Here is a 19,027-nt window from a genome sequence, read left to right as displayed (position 1 = left end):
AAACTTGAATCTTTGCTTACAAACTCAAAATAATTTGTATTTTAAAAATGATTCACAGTGAGCTGATTTGTTGGTATTTCCCAGTGTACACAGTAATTTTTGAAATATAATTTTTAGTTGGGAAAACTTTTTTTTTAAATTTACGAGTTTGAGTTGACCTCAAGAATTTATTGACTTCAGAAATGAGGCAAAATTATTGGAATTATTTAGAATTAGTAAAACAATTCACACATTTGAAATGCTTCATAGAAGCTGCACTGCAGATATAAATCTTAAATTTGCTGAATTTCTTCCACAGTCTTTAATTTATTTGGTGACCCAAATAAAATCTCCTGTGACCCACTTGTGGATCACCAGCCAGTGTTTGGGTTTCTCTGATGTAGAGAACAGCCAAAGTTTTTAAATTGAAATGTTTAAAAACAAAAAGCTGCTGGAACTTTTCCTAAGAACTTCTGTATTTTCGTGTTAAATGTTCTTTTATATAAATGTGAGGAAACAAAGTGTACAGACTGAACTAACTCCGCCCACAAAGAGATGAAACATTACAAACAGGAATAAAAAAGATAGAAAGTAGAATATTTTTCGTGTCCTGGAGTTTCCTGGCAACACTCGTCGTAACAACGTTACGTAAACATACATTCATCTCTCTCTCTGTACAGATAGAGAGACATACGAAAACATCTGTAGTATTTGAGACTATTTACTGTCTTTTAAACTTTATTTATAAACTCTGTCCAGATGTTGGTTCACAGGAGGTCGAGTGTCTGAAGTGTCCAGTTCAGTTCAGCTGATGAAGGAATCAACCTGTCAGTGATGAAGAGTCCAGGTGGACTCAGGTGTTCCATCCAGGACCATGATGACCTCTGACCTGTGGGTCATGTGACTCCAGAGAGGCAGAGAACATGTCTGAAGCAGCTGAGAGTTCAGGTGTTTCACACCTCACTGTGTTTACTCTGAATAATTCAGAGCCAACTGATATCACCTCACTGAGCTCCGCCCCCTTACACCTGACCACCTTTACTGGACACACACACACTGATACACACACACTCCTGCAGCAGCCACACAGGACACATCACACCTCAGACACACTCAGCAGACCAACAGGAACACCAGAGGACGTCTGGCTGATTCACAGAGAAATCTGGTTAGAGACAGACAGACTGACCTACAGACTGACAGACTGACCTACAGACAGACAGACTGACCTACAGACTGACCTACAGACTGACAGACTGACCTACAGACAGACAGACAAACAGACACTTGGCTGATTTTCTGCAGACTGACTCTCGGTCGAGGATGGCGAACACGGCAGCAGAGCTGGCGAGGAGGAAGGCCCGGGAGGAGGAGGGCGCCGGCAGCAGGGCCAACGTCGTTCCGTTCAGCCAGCAGGACTTTGAGAAGTTGCGGAGCGAGTGTCTGCAGAACGGCTCCCTGTTCTGCGACCCAGTCTTCCCCGCGAGCTGGGACTCTCTGGGATACAACCAGCTGGGACGCTACTCCTCCAAAACCATTGGAGTGGAGTGGAAACGACCCACGGTGAGCTGAAAGTCATTACTGATTGATGTCGATCAGTTTTCAATCAATCATTTAGTCAAAAATTGTCAGAAATTGTCTTCTAACATCTTGATTTGTCTGATCAGAAGTTGAGTTGATATAAAACTGAGACACGGTTTGAGTTTGTTGATTGTTGTTTCTCTGTTGATTTAACAGCATTTCTGAGTTCTTCAGAATATTTCAGTTCAGTCTGATTTAGAACAGAGAGAACATCTACAGCAGTGATTCAGCTGTTTATCAAAATCACTTTCATGGAGAAAAGCTCTCGGACTTTTCTGCGTCCACACCTTTGAATCCTCCTGCTGCTCCAAGTCGTCTGATTCTCAGTGGAAATGAAGTGGAACATGTTTTCACTTCGGTCTGTTATCAGGAAAATATCTGAGCTCAGTTTGTTCCAGTACAGAAACCAGCAGAGCTGCAGATCTGGACACAAACACAACACTGAGACTGAGACTGAACTAGACAGGAGATGTGCTGGAAAACCAGAACCTGGAGCTAAAAGAGGGTGAAAAAAGCACCAGAGAGAGACACTGAAAAACTCAGACAGGAGACAGACGTCCTCTGTGCAGAACAGATCAACACACTTACAGCTGGATGATCAGCTGACTGAGTTAATACATTAACGATTATAAAACATGAGCGTTTCTAACATGATAACATGTAAAGTCTTCAAACATTCATAATGAAACTGACTTCAGCTCTCTGATAATGAAACACATTCACTTTGTTTGACCAGCCGACTCTGTGTGTGTGTGTGTGTGTGTGTGTGTGTGTCTGTGTGTGTGTGTGTGTGTGGTCACCATGGTTACCACCTCTGGTTCAGGTTTCCCTCAGTTTGTTGTTGTGGTTCCCAACCTATGGTCCGCGGACCAGTACAGGGTCTCAGAACGTTTGATCTCAGTATGATTCAGTAAAAGAAAGAAAAGATGATTAATGTTTAATCAGTCTGTGATAACGAGCCTCAAATCAGTTAATAAAGTTATTATTAACTAAAGCAGGCCATCAGGTGACCAGGACAGGAAGTGTGTGTGAGGTCACCTGACAGGTGTGTCAACAGAGTGAGAACACTTCACTTTAGATCAGAGTTTGGTTTGGAGCACGGCTGCAACTAATTGATTAATCTGTTGATTGTGTTCTCAGTCAATTAATTCATCCTGTCACAATCTTGTTTCTTACAAAAACAGATTCAAACCTAGTTTTCAAGTCTTTCCTGTGGTGGTTATTTTCAATTTATTTAATAATCGATTATTAATTGATTGTTTGATCAATTGTTGCAGCTCAAGTTTTGAAGACTTATTTGTGTTTGGGAGAATAAACAGAGAAAAATCATGAAAACCGATTTGAGTCAAACGGGAGACACATCTGTCCTGAGGGGGGCGCTGACTAAAATCCTCATTAACATTTATTAACTTAAACAGTTAGATGTAAATGTCCCTGTAGTGTTTAATGAGGAAGTAGAGGATTTTTTATTTAGTTAGTTTGTTATTTTCTTAGGAGTGTGTCTGAAATCACAAACTATGAACTCCATAACCCAAATTATTAAAAATCAATAACTGAACACTGAAAATTAAAAATTAAAAATTAAAAAATAAAATCAAATTGTGGATTTGAAGAATCGTGACACTCCTGGTAAATAAATAGTAATAAATCCTTTCAAACGCTCTGCTCAGTAAAAGTCATGTGACCTGCTGAAAGTCTCCTTGAGAATTAGTAACCATGGTAACCTACACCAACAACAAACTAATTTAAAAAATGTATTACAGCGATCAAAGTCAAACTGTATTAATCTTTAAGTTGAAGCGTTATTGACGTCACACAGCGCTGCCTCATCGTTGTTACTGTTGTCGTCACTCCTGCATTGCATTGTGGGATACATTTCCAGTGTGTTGCTTTAGCGTACTACACAGCATGTTGGTGTGGAATTTCAAGCACTTCCTGTTTGTTGCTTGTACGACCACATGACTGTGAAACACAACACGATATCATCTGCAAACATGTTGACTTTTGACCTTAAATGAAAAGTTTGATTTGTGAGGAAACACTGAGATGTTCAGATGTCTCATGTCTCGTGTCTCATGTCTCATGTCTCATGTCTCATGTCTCATGTCTGTGTGTCAGTACACAGCCACAGTCAAGACTTGGTTAGCTTAGCTTAGCATAAAGGCTGGCAACAGGTGGAAACAGTTAGCCTGCTCTGTCCACAGGTAACAAACTCCACCTTAAATCTCACTGATTAACATGTTGGATCTGGTTTTTTTTAGTCTGGACACAAACAGATATAAAAACCACAGTCTGGTGTTTCAGGAGGAGTCAAGTGTTGGAACTATTTCTTTACAAACCACTGTGTATCCATCCGCCCAGTGTCTGATTCACTGCAGCCTTCTGCCACTTTCTAGATGCTGAAGATGAAATCAAAACATCTCCTGTTAACAAAATAAGAGTCTGACTCAGTTTGTGTCGATTATTAACGAGACGATTCTGAACAGACGTCAGTCTCACCTGGACAGGTGTGAGTCTCTCACCTGAGTTCAGTTTCATCCTCTGCAGCTTTGATAGCTTTAGATATTATGCTGCTTTCAGGTCGTACTGAGAGGATGATGATGATGATGATGACGATGATGATGATCATAAACATCAATAATCACCTGCTGTCTTATCCAATCAGGAGCTGTGTTCTGATCCTCGGTTCATTGTTGACGGAGCGAAGAGAACAGACATCTGTCAGGGAGTGCTGGGTGAGAACACACACACACACACACACACACACACACACACACACACACACACACACACACACACACACATGTGGCTCTGTGACCTGTGACAGGTGTGATCATGTGACCTGCTGTGTGTCCATCAGGTGACTGCTGGCTGCTGGCTGCCATCGCCTCCTTGACTCTGGACCCTCAGATCTTGAACAGGGTGGTTCCTCCTGGACAGAGTTTCAGCTCGCAGTACGCCGGCATCTTCCACTTCCAGGTCACCAAACACACACACACACACACACACACACACACACACACACACACACACACACACACACACACAGTGTAGGTTTGCTTGTTGTTTTGTATTTGTCATCTGTTCTTGTCTGATTTGAGTCACTGCAGGTGTTAAAATATGAAACAGATACAGGAAGTGTTGGGTTTGTTTTAACTTCAATGGGACAAATAAGAATCAGTCAAATCAAGGCGTCATATAAAAATATAAACTAACTGACTGAATGACACATAATGACAACTATCATAAACATTCATAACATCTGTTTCTCTGTGGACTTTTTAAAAACTAATTAGATTTAATGTAAATATTTAACAACATGACGATGTATCATAGTCCTACACTGAGCTGATTTTCTCTCTTAAGAGCAAAGAGTTCAAAATAACATTTAGTATATTTAAGTTTTGAATAATGTGGTGTAGAAAAACTGTCTTCAGTTTTTAAAAAATGTATTTTTGTCCTTTATTTATTTAAGAAGTAGGAAAAGTTCATCAACTGCTTCAGAAAATACTTAAAAATACTCTCAGGTACAATCAGGTAATCTGAAAAATTCAAAATGTTCTAATCCGTGGATATGTGGTTTTCATTGGACAGCAGTGAATAAAGTATTTATGATGATTATTGATCATTTATTCTGATCATTTATTAATATGTAATGTGTTTGTCAGAGCTGATCTTCCATATTTGTGTGAGCAGTTCGAGTCCTGTCTGTCTGTGTGGGAAATACCAGCGTCTCTCTGAGGACTCAATTGTTCTCAACAACCACACATGATAGAAACTATTTGTCCCGCCTCCACAGGAAGTGACATCATGTGTGTTTGTCCCTGCAGCTGTGGCAGTACGGGGAGTGGGTGGACGTGGTCGTGGACGACCGTCTGCCCACCAGAGATGGGAAGCTGCTGTTCGTCCACTCAGCAGAGGGAGGAGAGTTCTGGAGCGCTCTGCTGGAGAAGGCCTACGCCAAGTAAGAACATCGTCCAGGTTCCTCTCAGGATCAATAATTATCATCTCATCCAGCGTCACGTCAGGTTCTGCTGAGCGTCTCAGCAAATGAATATCAGTCAATAATCAATAATCTTAATGTATGAGGCAGAAGACTCACTGTTACATTATGACCCATTACTCAGATTACATGTAATAGGATGATGTAATCTGGATTTTAAAAAGTAACTGTTTTCCATTACAGTTACAGATAAAAAAAAAAAGATGTAATCAGATTACAGATACATTTAGTAAAAATGAGGATCATTAGTGAGAATTCAATTTCAGCTGCCAAATCTGTATCATGGCCTCGAGTGAAAAAATGCTTCACTGGGTGGAAACTTTAAATCAATCAATCAATCAATCAATCAATCAATCAATCAATCAATCAATCAATCATAACAAAGGAAGGAACAGCTGGACAAACTAAAAACCCTAACAACAAACCTAAAACACCGACAGCGGTAACCACGAATCTCTTATTAACTGATTATTAAATCAATCTGCATCTATTTTGATAATCAATTCATCATTTTGAGTCATTTTTTTATGAATAAAAAGTCAAAATTTTCTGATTTCAGTTTCTTCAATGTGAATATTTTCTGGTTTCTTTACTCCTCTGACAGTAAACTGAATATCTTTGAGTTACATTTTTAAAGTGACTGAACTGAACCTCAGAGTCTGAGACTCGGGACTTGTCAGTCTTGACTTGGGACTTGAGTGCAGAGACTTGAGACATTCTCGTGACTTGGTTCCACCTCTGCCTTCAGTCTGAAACGTCTGTTTTTCTGACTGAACTTTGGTCGCTGAGTGAAATCAGGATCAAATTAAAGCTTCAGAGTTTCAGTTGTGAAGCTGCAGCCTGCAAACAGGAAGTCGGTCGTTACTGGAGTGTTGACTGAGGTGTGTGTGTGTGTGTGTGTGTGTGTGTGTGTGTGACTCAGGTGTGTGTGTGTGTGTGTGTGTGTGTGTGTGTGTGTGTGAGTGACTGAGGTGTGTGTGTGTGACTGAGGTGTGTGTGTGTGTGTGTGTGTGTGTGTGTGTGTGTGTGTGTGTGTGTGTGACTGAGGTGTGTGTGTGTGTGACTGAGGTGTGTGTGTGTGTGTGTGTGTGTGTGTGACTGAGGTGTGTGTGTGTGTGTGTGTGTGTGTGTGTGTGTGTGTGTGTGACTGAGGTGTGTGTGTGAGATGATTAGCAGCAGGGTGGAGGAGGATTTACTCAGTAAACACACGACGTCGACCAGCCTGAAAAACAAACAGAGCTGCTGACTCAGCTCTTTTGACTCCACAGGTGAAAACTGTCTCACCTGTTCTGATTTATTCACGACACCACGTTCACTCCGAACCTTTTAATTAGTCGTATGTGCAGGTTTAATAACTAACTGACCGTGTTCCAGTCAGCAGGAGACGAGTCTGTCTTCCTGTTTGTCTCTGATGTCTCAATGTAGAGGTGAGACTGACAGCAGAGAGACAGAGGTCTGTGTGTTCAGCTCTCAGGTCGTCTGTAGCTTCTAACTGAATCTCTGAGTCACACCGAGTCAAACAAGCAGCACATGTATGTAAAAGAGTTGCAGAAGGCTGCAGGGTCATGTGACCTGGGAGTGAATGCTGATTGGACCCTTTCATAGCGATGACAGACAGTTTAGGAGAAGATATTTTTAGGTTAATAATTCTATAAAGAACAGGTTTGAGGTGTGTTTTGTCTGTATGTTAGCGTCTCTCTGCAGACCGTCCCGTCCTGTGTCTCCTCCTGCAGGGTGAACAGCTCGTACGAGGCTCTGACCGGAGGATCGAGTATCGAGGGATTCGAAGATTTCACCGGAGGAATCGCAGAGAGCTACGACCTGCAGAAGGCTCCGCCCTTCCTGTTCAATATCATGGGGAAGGCTCTGAAGCTCGGCTCGCTGCTCGGCTGCTCCATCGATGTAAAACACTTTATACACTCCGTCATCTCTGTGTCTGATTGGCTCGTCAACAGATTAACTGTCAGTTGCAGCTCTGATTTGTTTCCACGTTCATCAGATTTCCAGCTCGTATGAGACAGAGGCGATCACCAGTCAGAAGTTGGTTAAAGGCCACGCCTACTCCATCACTGCAGCACAGCAGGTACACTGAAGCATGCTGGGAAATGACAGCATGCTCTGAAATGATTGGACTGTTCTGCTATAACTCAGCATCAGTAAAATGTTTTCCACTGAGAAAATGATTCAATATAAGATACAAACATATAAATATTGTTATAATGACATCACACTGAATATAAACAACAAAACAATAAAACAGATGAAAAATTAATAATCCAGCTAATTTTAGGAAAATAAACGATTAAATCATTGTTTTAGAATTGTTTAATGTAACTGTCAGGTTGCATTGAAATAAAACCTTTAAGATGAGACTGGTTCCATCCTGGTGTGGAGCAGCAGGGGGCGCTGCTTTACAGCTGACACTTTTGTTCCTGCAGGTTCTTCACTGTGGTTCTCCTGTGGAGCTGCTGAGGATCAGGAACCCCTGGGGTCAGGTGGAGTGGACCGGAGCCTGGAGCGATAAGTCAGTCAGTCTGTCTGTCTGTCTCACTGTTTCTCTGCCTGTCTGTCTGTCTGTCTGTCTGTCTGTCTGTCTCTCTGTCTCTCTGCCTGTCTGTCTGTCTCTCTCTCTGCCCGTCTGTCTGTCTCTCTGTCTTTCTCTCTGTCTCTCTGTCTGTCTGTCTGTCTGCCTGACTGTCTGTCTCACTGTCTCTCTGTTTCTCTGCCTGTCTGTCTGTCTGTCTGTTTCTCTGCCTGTCTGTCTGTCTCTCTGTCCCTCTGTCTGTCTGTCTGTCTCTCTGTCTCTCTGTCTGTTTCTGTCTGTCTGTCTCTCTGTCTGTGTGTCTCTCTGTCTGTTTCTGTCTGTCTGTCTGTGTGTCTGTCTCTCTGCCTGTCTGTCTGTCTCTCTGCCTGCCTGCCTGCCTGCCTGTCTGTCTGTCTGTCTGTCTGTCTGTCTCTCTGCCTGTCTGCCTGTCTGTCTGTCTGTCTCTCTGTTTCTCTGCCTGTCTGTCTCTCTGTCTCTCTGCCTGTCTGTCTGTCTCTCAGACCAGTGAGAGCAGTGAGACCAGTGAGACCAATGAGACCAGTGAGACCAGTGAGACCAATGAGAGCAGTGAGACCAATGAGACCAGTGAGACCAGTGAGACCAATGAGAGCAGTGAGACCAATGAGACCAGTGAGACCAATGAGACCAGTGAGACCAATGAGAGCAGTGAGACCAATGAGAGCAGTGAGAGCAGTGAGACCAGTGAGAGCAGTGAGACCAATGAGAGCAGTGAGACCAGTGAGACCAATGAGACCAGTGAGAGCAGTGAGAGCAGTGAGACCAATGAGACCAGTGAGACCAATGAGACCAATGAGAGCAGTGAGACCAGGGAGACCAATGAGAGCAGTGAGACCAGTGAGAGCAGCGAGACCAGTGAGAGCAGTGAGACCAATGAGACCAATGAGACCAGTGGACCAATGAGAGCAGTGAGACCAGTGAGAGCAGTGAGAGCAGTGAGAGCAGTGAGACTAATGAGACCAGTGAGACCAGTGAGAGCAGTGAGACCAATGAGACCAATGAGACCAGTGAGACCAGTGAGAGCAGTGAGACCAGTGAGACCAATAAGACCAATGAGAGCAGTGAGACCAATGAGACCAGTGAGAGCAGTGAGACCAATGAGACCAATGAGAGCAGTGAGACCAATGAGACCAGTGAGAGCAGTGAGAGCAGTGAGACCAATGAGACCAATGAGACCAATGAGAGCAGTGAGACCAGTGAGACCAGTGAGACCAATGAGAGCAGTGAGACCAATGAGAGCAGTGAGACCAGTGAGACCAGTGAGATCAATGAGAGCAGTGAGACCAATGAGAGCAGTGAGAGCAGTGAGACCAGTGAGACCAATGAGAGCAGTGAGACCAATGAGAGCAGTGAGACCAATGAGACCAGCGAGACCATTGAGAGCAGTGAGACCAATGAGAGCAGTGAGACCAGTGAGACCACTGAGAGCAGTGAGAGCAGTGAGATCAATGAGAGCAGTGAGACCAGTGAGAGCAGTGAGAGCAGTGAGACCAGTGAGACCAATGAGACCAGTGAAACCAGTGAGACCAATGAGAGCAGTGAGACCAATGAGACCAATGAGAGCAGTGAGACCAGTGAGACCAGTGAGAGCAGTGAGACCAGTGAGACCAGTGAGAGCAGTGAGAGCAGTGAGACTAATGAGACCAGTGAGACCAGTGAGAGCAGTGAGACCAATGAGACCAATGAGACCAGTGAGACCAGTGAGAGCAGTGAGACCAGTGAGACCAATAAGACCAATGAGAGCAGTGAGACCAATGAGACCAGTGAGAGCAGTGAGACCAATGAGACCAATGAGAGCAGTGAGACCAATGAGACCAGTGAGAGCAGTGAGACCAATGAGACCAATGAGACCAATGAGAGCAGTGAGACCAGTGAGACCAGTGAGACCAATGAGAGCAGTGAGACCAATGAGAGCAGTGAGACCAGTGAGACCAGTGAGATCAATGAGAGCAGTGAGACCAATGAGAGCAGTGAGAGCAGTGAGACCAGTGAGACCAATGAGACCAGCGAGACCATTGAGAGCAGTGAGACCAATGAGAGCAGTGAGACCAGTGAGACCACTGAGAGCAGTGAGAGCAGTGAGATCAATGAGAGCAGTGAGACCAGTGAGAGCAGTGAGAGCAGTGAGACCAGTGAGACCAATGAGACCAGTGAAACCAGTGAGACCAATGAGAGCAGTGAGACCAATGAGACCAATGAGAGCAGTGAGACCAGTGAGACCAGTGAGAGCAGTGAGACCAGTGAGACCAGTGAGAGCAGTGAGACCAATGAGACCAGTGAGACCAATGAGACCAGTGAGACCAGTGAGACCAATAAGACCAATGAGAGCAGTGAGACCAGTGAGACCAGTGAGACCAGTGAGGGCCAATGAGACCATTGAGAGCAGTGAGACCAGTGAGACCAGTGAGACCAATGAGAGCAGTGAGACCAATGAGAGCAGTGAGACCAGTGAGACCAGTGAGATCAATGAGAGCAGTGAGACCAATGAGAGCAGTGAGACCAGTGAGACCAGTGAGACCAATGAGACCAGTGAGACCAGTGAGAGCAGTGAGACCAGTGAGAGCAGTGAGACCAATGAGAGCAGTGAGACCAATGAGACCAGTGAGAGCAGTGAGACCAATGAGACCAGTGAGACCAATGAGACCAGTGAGACCAGTGAGAGCAGTGAGACCAATAAGACCAATGAGAGCAGTGAGACCAATGAGACCAGTGAGACCAGTGAGAGCAGTGAGACCAATGAGACCAGTGAAACCAGTGAGACCAATGAGAGCAGTGAGACCAATGAGACCAATGAGAGCAGTGAGACCAGTGAGACCAATGAGAGCAGTGAGACCAATGAGACCAATGAGACCAGTGAAACCAGTGAGACCAATGAGAGCAGTGAGACCAATGAGACCAGTGAGAGCAGTGAGACCAATGAGACCAGTGAGACCAATGAGACCAGTGAGACCAGTGAGAGCAGTGAGACCAATAAGACCAATGAGAGCAGTGAGACCAATGAGACCAGTGAGACCAGTGAGAGCAGTGAGACCAATGAGACCAGTGAAACCAGTGAGACCAATGAGAGCAGTGAGACCAATGAGACCAATGAGAGCAGTGAGACCAGTGAGACCAATGAGAGCAGTGAGACCAATGAGACCAATGAGACCAGTGAAACCAGTGAGACCAATGAGAGCAGTGAGACCAATGAGACCAGTGAGAGCAGTGAGACCAATGAGACCAGTGAGACCAATGAGACCAGTGAGACCAGTGAGAGCAGTGAGACCAATAAGACCAATGAGAGCAGTGAGACCAATGAGAGCAGTGAGACCAGTGAGACCAGTGAGAGCAGTGAGACCAGTGAGAGCAGTGAGACCAATGAGACCAGTGAGACCAGTGAGACCAATGAGACCAGTGAGAGCAGTGAGACCAATGAGACCAGTGAGACCAGTGAGACCAATGAGACCAGTGAGACCAGTGAGAGCAGTGAGACCAGTGAGAGCAGTGAGACCAATGAGACCAGTGAGACCAGTGAGAGCAGTGAGACCAGTGAGACCAATGAGACCAGTGAGACCAGTGACAGCAGTGAGACCAGTGAGACCAATGAGAGCAGTGTGTTTGACCTCCTCTGTGTGTTTGTGCTCCTGAATGAGGCATTCAGGGACCCTCTGATGTGTCTGCTTGTTTCAGTTCGAAGGAGTGGGACGGAGTTGATCCGCAGGAGAAGAAGAAGCTCGATCACTCAGCTGATGACGGAGAGTTCTGGTGATGTCATCAAATATCAATCAGCTCATTGATGGGGATGTATTGATTTGTATATTAAAGGAAATGATTAGTCTGATGACTCTTGACCATAAATGTCGCCATCAGCTCTCTGATGGTTTCTAGGTTTTGTAAAGAAGAAGATGAAGATGAATTTCTTCTCCTGAGTCTGTTTTCATTGTTTCATAAAAATGTTTTTAGTTCAATTTGCCTCCTTTGATTTTTGTTGGTTTTAGTTGACAGAGTGAAACTTTGTTCTCAGATAACTGGAGGAACGCAAATGTCACAGAAACAGTAACAAAGCATTTAATCAAATAAAAGTTTAAATAATTAATATATGCCTCAGTACACTGACAAATGAATTTATTAATATATAAATTAATTAATTAATCACTAAATAATTCAAATTATAAAGAACATGAAACAGACAACAGGTATAATTCTTTAATGAATAAATTAGAGACTTTTTCCTCCTCCTCCTTGCTGACCTCAGGATGTCCTACACTGACTTCCTGCGTCAGTTTTCCCGCCTTGACATCTGTAACCTGACCCCCGACACGCTGACCAGCGACGAGGTCGGTCACTGGAAGTACAGCGAGTTCGAGGGCGTGTGGCGCGTCGGCTCCACCGCCGGAGGCTGCAGGAACTACCCAGGTACAGAGAGACCAGAGGACGCTGTCTGTCTGTCTGTCTGTCTGTCTGTCCTCTGTGTCTTATTTTCATGTCTTTTAAACATTTTGAGGATCCAGCTGTCATCTCCGTCTCTGTTGTGTACAGTTACCATGGTTACAACTGAGGCGTGACACAGACTGACTCTCCTCATTATAAACTCTGTCTCTCTCTCTCTCTCTCTCTCTCTCTCTGTCAGTACTGCTAACCTAGCATTAGCATTAGCATTAGCCCAGCTAGCTGTGCTGTCAGACGCTGATTTTCTAAAAACTGTTTATCTTTCTTCGGCTGTTGTTCCTTTTAAAATGACAAAATGTTGAAAATCTGCTGAAACATGAAAATATATCATAAATAAAATATAAAACGCAGGTTATATAACCTGACCTCGTGTGTTCTCTGCGCAGCCACGTTCTGCTCCAACCCTCAGTTCTTCATCCGGCTGGAGGACGTGGACGATGACCCTCACGACGGCGAGGATGGCTGCACTGTTCTGATTGGTCTGATGCAGAAAGACGCTCGCAGGGAGAGACGTTTTGGACGAGACCTCAACACCATCGGGTTCGCCATCTACGAGGTAAACATTATTATACCTTATTATACTGATTACAACAAAAAGTACTGCATTGAAAACGTGTGTTTGGGCCCATTTTTCAACTGACAAGATTGTGACAGGATCAATTTTTTTTACTATTTTCTGATATTTTATGAACCAAAAAACTAATTGATTGATCAAGAAAGTGATCGACAGGTTAATTGATAATGAGTCTGATGATGTTCTTCCTGATCTTTGTGTTTGTTCTTGTAGGTTCCTGATGAGGTGAGTTCATGTTCATCATCCACCTGAAAATCAGAAGAAGAATTTTGTGGATGAATCTCGGTCAGAGGAGATGGGAATGTTTTTCTTTTACACTGACTGTAAATAAAAATGGCCGCCACATGTCCTTTTCCTCCCTCTGAACAAAAGAGTCCAAAATCTCTCGGATATGAGCACCGCCATCTTGTTCTGGTGATGTCATTTGGAGTGATCGGGGCTGGAGTCAGAGGCCCCACCCACACAGGGCTCAGCAGCCAATCATGATATGAAATCATCAAATAACTCGTTCAAACCAAACGGAGGAGAAAAAAATTACACATGAACGAACATCAGCATGAAAAGAACTATATAACATGACAGAAGTATTTATATGACATTACTTTGGGGCGGGGTGGGAACTGAGAACAGTTCCACCCCCACTCATAATACTTCTGTACTTTTACTTGTCGTGAAGTATTTTTACACTGAAGAAAATGATCTGAATATTTAACCTGTGATGTTTCTTCATCCATGATGACTTTGATGTTGACAGAAAATAAATATCTGTCAGAAGACAAAAAATAAAGACATTATTAAAACGGAGAACGTGAATTTGATTGTTGGTTTCAGTCCCTCGCTGATGGTTCTCTCAGTTGATTTCTCATTAATAAACAAATTAAATATTAAAACTGTACGATGAAAAGTGAGAACAACAAAGAGCCACAGTGTTTCTTAAATACTGAGAACATCCAAACTTCTTCTTCTGTGGTCAGTATAAAGGTCGCAGTAACGTCCACCTGGGCCCGGACGTCCTGCTGCGGAGGACAGCAGTGGCTCGCAGTCAGACCTTCATCAACCTGCGGGAGGTGTGCGACCGGTTCAAACTGCCTCCGGGAGAGTACGCCATCATCCCGTCCACCTTCGAACCACACCGCAAAGGAAGTTTCATCCTGAGGGTGTTCACGGAGAAAGAGGCTCACAGCAGGTCACTGACACGTACACACTGTGAATGACTGTATATGAATATAGACTGATCACAAGTCTGTGATGTTCACTGTCATAAAGACCACAGACGTCATCTTCAGTCTGTTCTGTTTGTTTCAGTCCCATGGAGGAGGACGTCAGCACTGACATCCAGGAGGTCTGTTACACCTGACTCGTCACAAACGTTACATTAATGATTTAATATCACAAAAAATATGATGGTACACCTTTTACCTACTGATAATGACTCGTTAGGACAGATAGTGACTCGTTAGGACAAGATAGTGACTCGTTAGAACAGAAAATGACTCGTTAGAACAGATAATGACTCATTAGGACAAGATAGTGACTTGTTAGAACAGATAATGACTCGTGAAAACAGTTAATAATTCGTTAGAACACCTGATGACTCGTTAGAACTGATAATGACTTGTTGGAACAGATAATGACTTGTTAGAACAGTTAGTTTCAGGTCTCTTGTTCTCATGTGAGTCACTTTGTTTAAATATTGGTTCCTGTTTTGACTCCCCACGTTCTCACCTTGTCGTTCTGCAGCCTGATGTCACACAGGACAATGTGGATCCTCACTTCAAACGTCTCTTTGTGCAGATCTCTGGAAATGTAACATCATGTTTTGTCAAGTTTCTTCTTCATGTCCATCTGAGGGACAACAAAACTTCTCATTTCTTATTTTGTTCTGTCCAACAGGACTCTGAGATCTCTGCCTTCGAGCTCCAACAGATTTTAGACAAAGTGATCGCTCAGAGTAAGAACATCTGAGAACCACACTCTGTTTTTATGAATGGTCATGAGACGGCTGACGTCCTCCTGTCTCTGTGTTTTTATGAATGGTCATGAGACGGCTGACGTCCTCCTGTCTCTGTGTTTTTATGAATGATAATGAGACGGCTGACGTCCTCCTGTCTCTGTGTTTTTATGAATGATAATGAGACGGCTGACGTCCTCCTGTCTCTGTGTTTTTATGAATGATAATGAGACGGCTGACGTCCTCCTGTCTCTGTGTTTTTATGAATGATAATGAGACGGCTGACGTCCTCCTGTCTCTGTGTTTTTATGAATGATAATGAGACGGCTGACGTCCTCCTGTCTCTGTGTTTTTATGAATGATAATGAGACGGATGACGTCCTCCTGTCTCTGTGTTTTTATGAATGATAATGAGACGGATGACGTCTTCCTGTCTCTGTGTTTTTATGAATGATAATGAGACGGCTGACGTCCTCCTGTCTCTGTGTTTTTATGAATGATAATGAGACGGATGACGTCTTCCTGTCTCTGTGTTTTTATGAATGATAATGAGACGGATGACGTCCTCCTGTCTCTGTGTTTTTATGAATGATAATGAGACGGATGACGTCTTCCTGTCTCTGTGTTTTTATGAATGATAATGAGACGGATGACGTCCTCCTGTCTCTGTGTTAAAAGGATCTGATGTAAAAACTGATGGCTTCAGTCTGCAGACCTGCAGAAACATCATCAGCCTGCTGGATGTATCCTTCAACCAGATGAGACAGAGAGACAGACAGACAGAGACAGGGACAGACATACAGAGAGACAGATGACAGACAGACAGACAGATAGAGAGACAGACAGATGACAGACAGGCAGACAGATAGAGAGACAGACAGACAGACAGAGAGACAGACAACAGACAGACAGACAGACAGACAGACAGACAGACAGACAGATGACAGACAGACAGACAGATAGAGAGACAGACAGAGAGACAGGTGGTCAATGGGTCTTTAACTTGTCTTCAGATGGACGGCAGCAGTAAACTAGGTCTGTTGGAGTTTCACCGTCTGTGGATGAAGATCCAGAAATATCTGGTGAGAACATGAGAACACTCTGAGGGTTCTGATCATAGTGTTTATATTTGACACTTGTACTCCATTACTCCTGTACTTTTTACTCCATTACACACAGGTTTCCAGATGTGTTGATGTGGAATGCTTGTGATAAACTTCATGAGTTCTCCTCTTCCTGTTCTTCCTCTTTGTTCTTCTTCTGTTGTTCTGTAGGAGATCTTTAAGAGTCACGACTCTGACGGTTCTGGTACGATGAGCAGTCATGAGATGAGAGCAGCGCTGGCTGAAGCAGGTGAGATTCATCATCACTGATCTAAGATCCATCAGGAGGATCCAGGGGTTCTCCTGCTCGTTCTACTGCTGGTTCTACTGCTGGTTCTACTGCTGGCTCTAGGGTTCCTTTAAGGGCAGACATTGGTGAAGTTTCAGAGCTTCTAACTGAAGTTACAGAGTTTTGAGAACATTTCTGGGGATTGTAAATTCACTGACGAGGTTCCAGGTGTTCTAACAGGGTTCCAGCACTCAGTGAATGGGTTCCACATTTCTGGAGTTTCAAAAGGAGTTCCTTTAGTTCCTGTAAAGAATTCAAGAGACTTTGAGGAGACACCAGGAGTTTTAAAATAGTGTTCTTTGGGTTCTAGTTCTTTAAGGAGTGTAAATGAGCTAGGGGTCTCCAGTGGTTCTTTAGGATGTTCTTCAGGTTATTTATATAGAGTGAATAAGTTCTGAAAGAGGTTTCAGACTTCCTTATAGAGTTCATAAAAGTCATTGTTGATGCTTTAGAAATAATAAAAAAGGGTTCTAGAGATCTTAGGGATGTTCCATGAGTTAGTGTTGGAACGTCTCAACTAACAAAGTTCTGCAAGAACTCACAGGGTTTAATGAGGAAGTTCCTGAATTTTAAAAATGGGTCTGAAGAGGTGTTTAGGGGGTTATAAAAAAGAGGTTCCTTGAGAATGTTCCTGGGTTCCTCCTCTCTCTAACTGATGTTTCCTGGTTGTTAAAGAGAAGATCTCCACTGTTACGGTTCTCACATTGTGTGTGTTCAGGTTTCCAGGTGAACAGCGCTGTGATTCAGGAGATCGTCGGTCGTTACGCCGATACGAGTTACGCCATCGACTTCGACTGTTTCGTCGGCTGTCTGATCCGTCTGGAGATGCTCTTCAGTGAGTCTCAGATGATACAAATGGAACTTTATCAACAACATCGACAAAGTTGGTTCCCCAGTTTAACCCGAGTCTAGTTCCAGAGTTTAGTTATCCCGCTCCCAAGTTTAGTTCCTGAGTTCAGTTCCTAAATTTAGTCCCCAAGTTTAGTTTCCTTGTTACCAAGCTTAGTTCCAGAGTTTAGTTCCCAAGTTAAGTTCCCTTATTTAGTTCCTTCATTTAGTCCCTGAGTTTAGTTCCTGAATTTGGTTCCAAATTAAGTTCCCAAGTTAAGTTCCCTGGTTTAGTTGCCCTAGTTTCGTTCACTCCCTTGTTTTGTTTCTAAGTTTGATTACTGAGTTTTCTTGCCAACTTTAGTAGTCCTTGTTTTGTTCCCTCGTTTTACTGTCCTGAGTTTAGTACCCGAGTTTAATTTTGGTAGCTCCAGAGTTCCTGGAACTGTTTAGTCTAAAAAGAGCAACATCAGTTCTAGCACTACAGGAACCTCTGGAACAGTTCAAGATGTTTAATGTTCTAAACTTCAGAGGCTTCATGAGGGAGAAGTAAAGAAATAAAAATCCTTCTGTTCCACAGAGATGTTTAGAACTCTGGACAAGAAGAACCAGGGGAAGATCCAGCTGGACCTTCAGCAGGTAAAACTCTGCTCCTGTACTGGTCTGACTGGTGCTGAACCAGTAAGTCATCAGCCTGATTTCACAGCTGCCTCATGACATCATTGCTGAACTCTCCTTCTTCTACTGCAGTGGCTCTGCCTCGCCATCAACTGACTGCCACCCACTCCAGGTGCATGCTGGGAGTTTACTGATGTGTCCACTGTTTAAAGGACAGATGAACACACAGACAGTGGACAGATGGACGGATGGACGGACTCATCAGACTCTCAGTTCTTTACTTTTTTATTACTTCAGTTAATGAACATGAAACACAAAGTAATCATCAGTTAACATCTTTTAATTGTGACTCAGTAAACACATCAACACTGTGTGTGTGTGTGTGTGTGTGTGTGTGTGTGTGTGTGTGTGTGTGTGTCACTTTAAATCTGTCACCATGGACACCAAACAGTCACAAGCATCAACAAACTTCAACATATTGAAGAAATGTATCATTAATTTTTTTAAATTCATAATAGCCTGCAGTAACTGAACTCTGATTTTAAGTGATTTTAAATGTTAAATTCATGTGTTCATCCAGTCTCAGGCCAACAAAGTAACACAGGCAGTGCATCCTGGTAGATGTAGGCACGGCTTGAAGCAGCACTGAGGAGTTATTACTTCAACACTGACCTGATGAACACATGAAAATGACCAACTACACCTTTAATCTGCTGGTGGACATTTGAAACTTGTCAGCTCTGTGTCATGTGTTGTTTATGTTCACTGATCAATAAAGTTTATTTTGATTCACATTGCAGCCTTTTTTATCTGATTGTTGTCCCCTCACAGCTCCTGTAGTTCCAGCTGTCAGCCTGCAGGGGGCAGCATGTCCTCAGGAGGAGACAGGCTGATGGAAACACTTTGATTCTCTCTCATTTCATGGTTGATTACTGCAGTAAAAGTACTGACACCACAGAGCAAAAATACTCTGTTACAAGTAGAAGTACTGCACTCAAAATCTCACCGATTTATTTATTTAGATAAAAATACAAAAGTAGAATCAGAATAAACTTAAAGCACCTAAAGTAAAATGCAGAATCATAATATATTATGATGCATTCACTCAGT

General features: G+C 43.4%; 1 pseudogene across 1 annotated transcript; it reads left to right on the top strand.

Moving 5' to 3' along the window:
* The first annotated feature begins 1,302 nt into the window (after positions 1-1,302).
* Positions 1,303-18,707, top strand: LOC146329285 (calpain-2 catalytic subunit-like; annotated as a pseudogene). Its single transcript, XR_014769796.1, has 20 exons — positions 1,303-1,542; positions 4,226-4,295; positions 4,421-4,539; positions 5,391-5,524; positions 7,297-7,646; positions 8,002-8,087; positions 11,796-11,870; positions 12,361-12,521; positions 12,941-13,110; positions 13,342-13,353; positions 14,103-14,314; positions 14,434-14,470; positions 14,869-14,934; positions 15,022-15,079; positions 15,758-15,822; positions 16,093-16,161; positions 16,354-16,432; positions 17,190-17,306; positions 17,880-17,938; positions 18,050-18,707. The product of XR_014769796.1 is annotated as a calpain-2 catalytic subunit-like (transcript).
* Positions 18,708-19,027: the final 320 nt, after the last annotated feature.

The sequence above is a fragment of the Lutjanus erythropterus genome, chromosome 3 (genome assembly GCF_056507025.1).
Source record: "Lutjanus erythropterus isolate fLutEry1 chromosome 3, fLutEry1.hap2, whole genome shotgun sequence".
Lineage (NCBI taxonomy): Eukaryota > Metazoa > Chordata > Actinopteri > Lutjaniformes > Lutjanidae > Lutjanus > Lutjanus erythropterus.
Note: the sequence above shows the minus strand (reverse complement) of the source record. Positions and strands in the feature narration are given on the sequence as shown.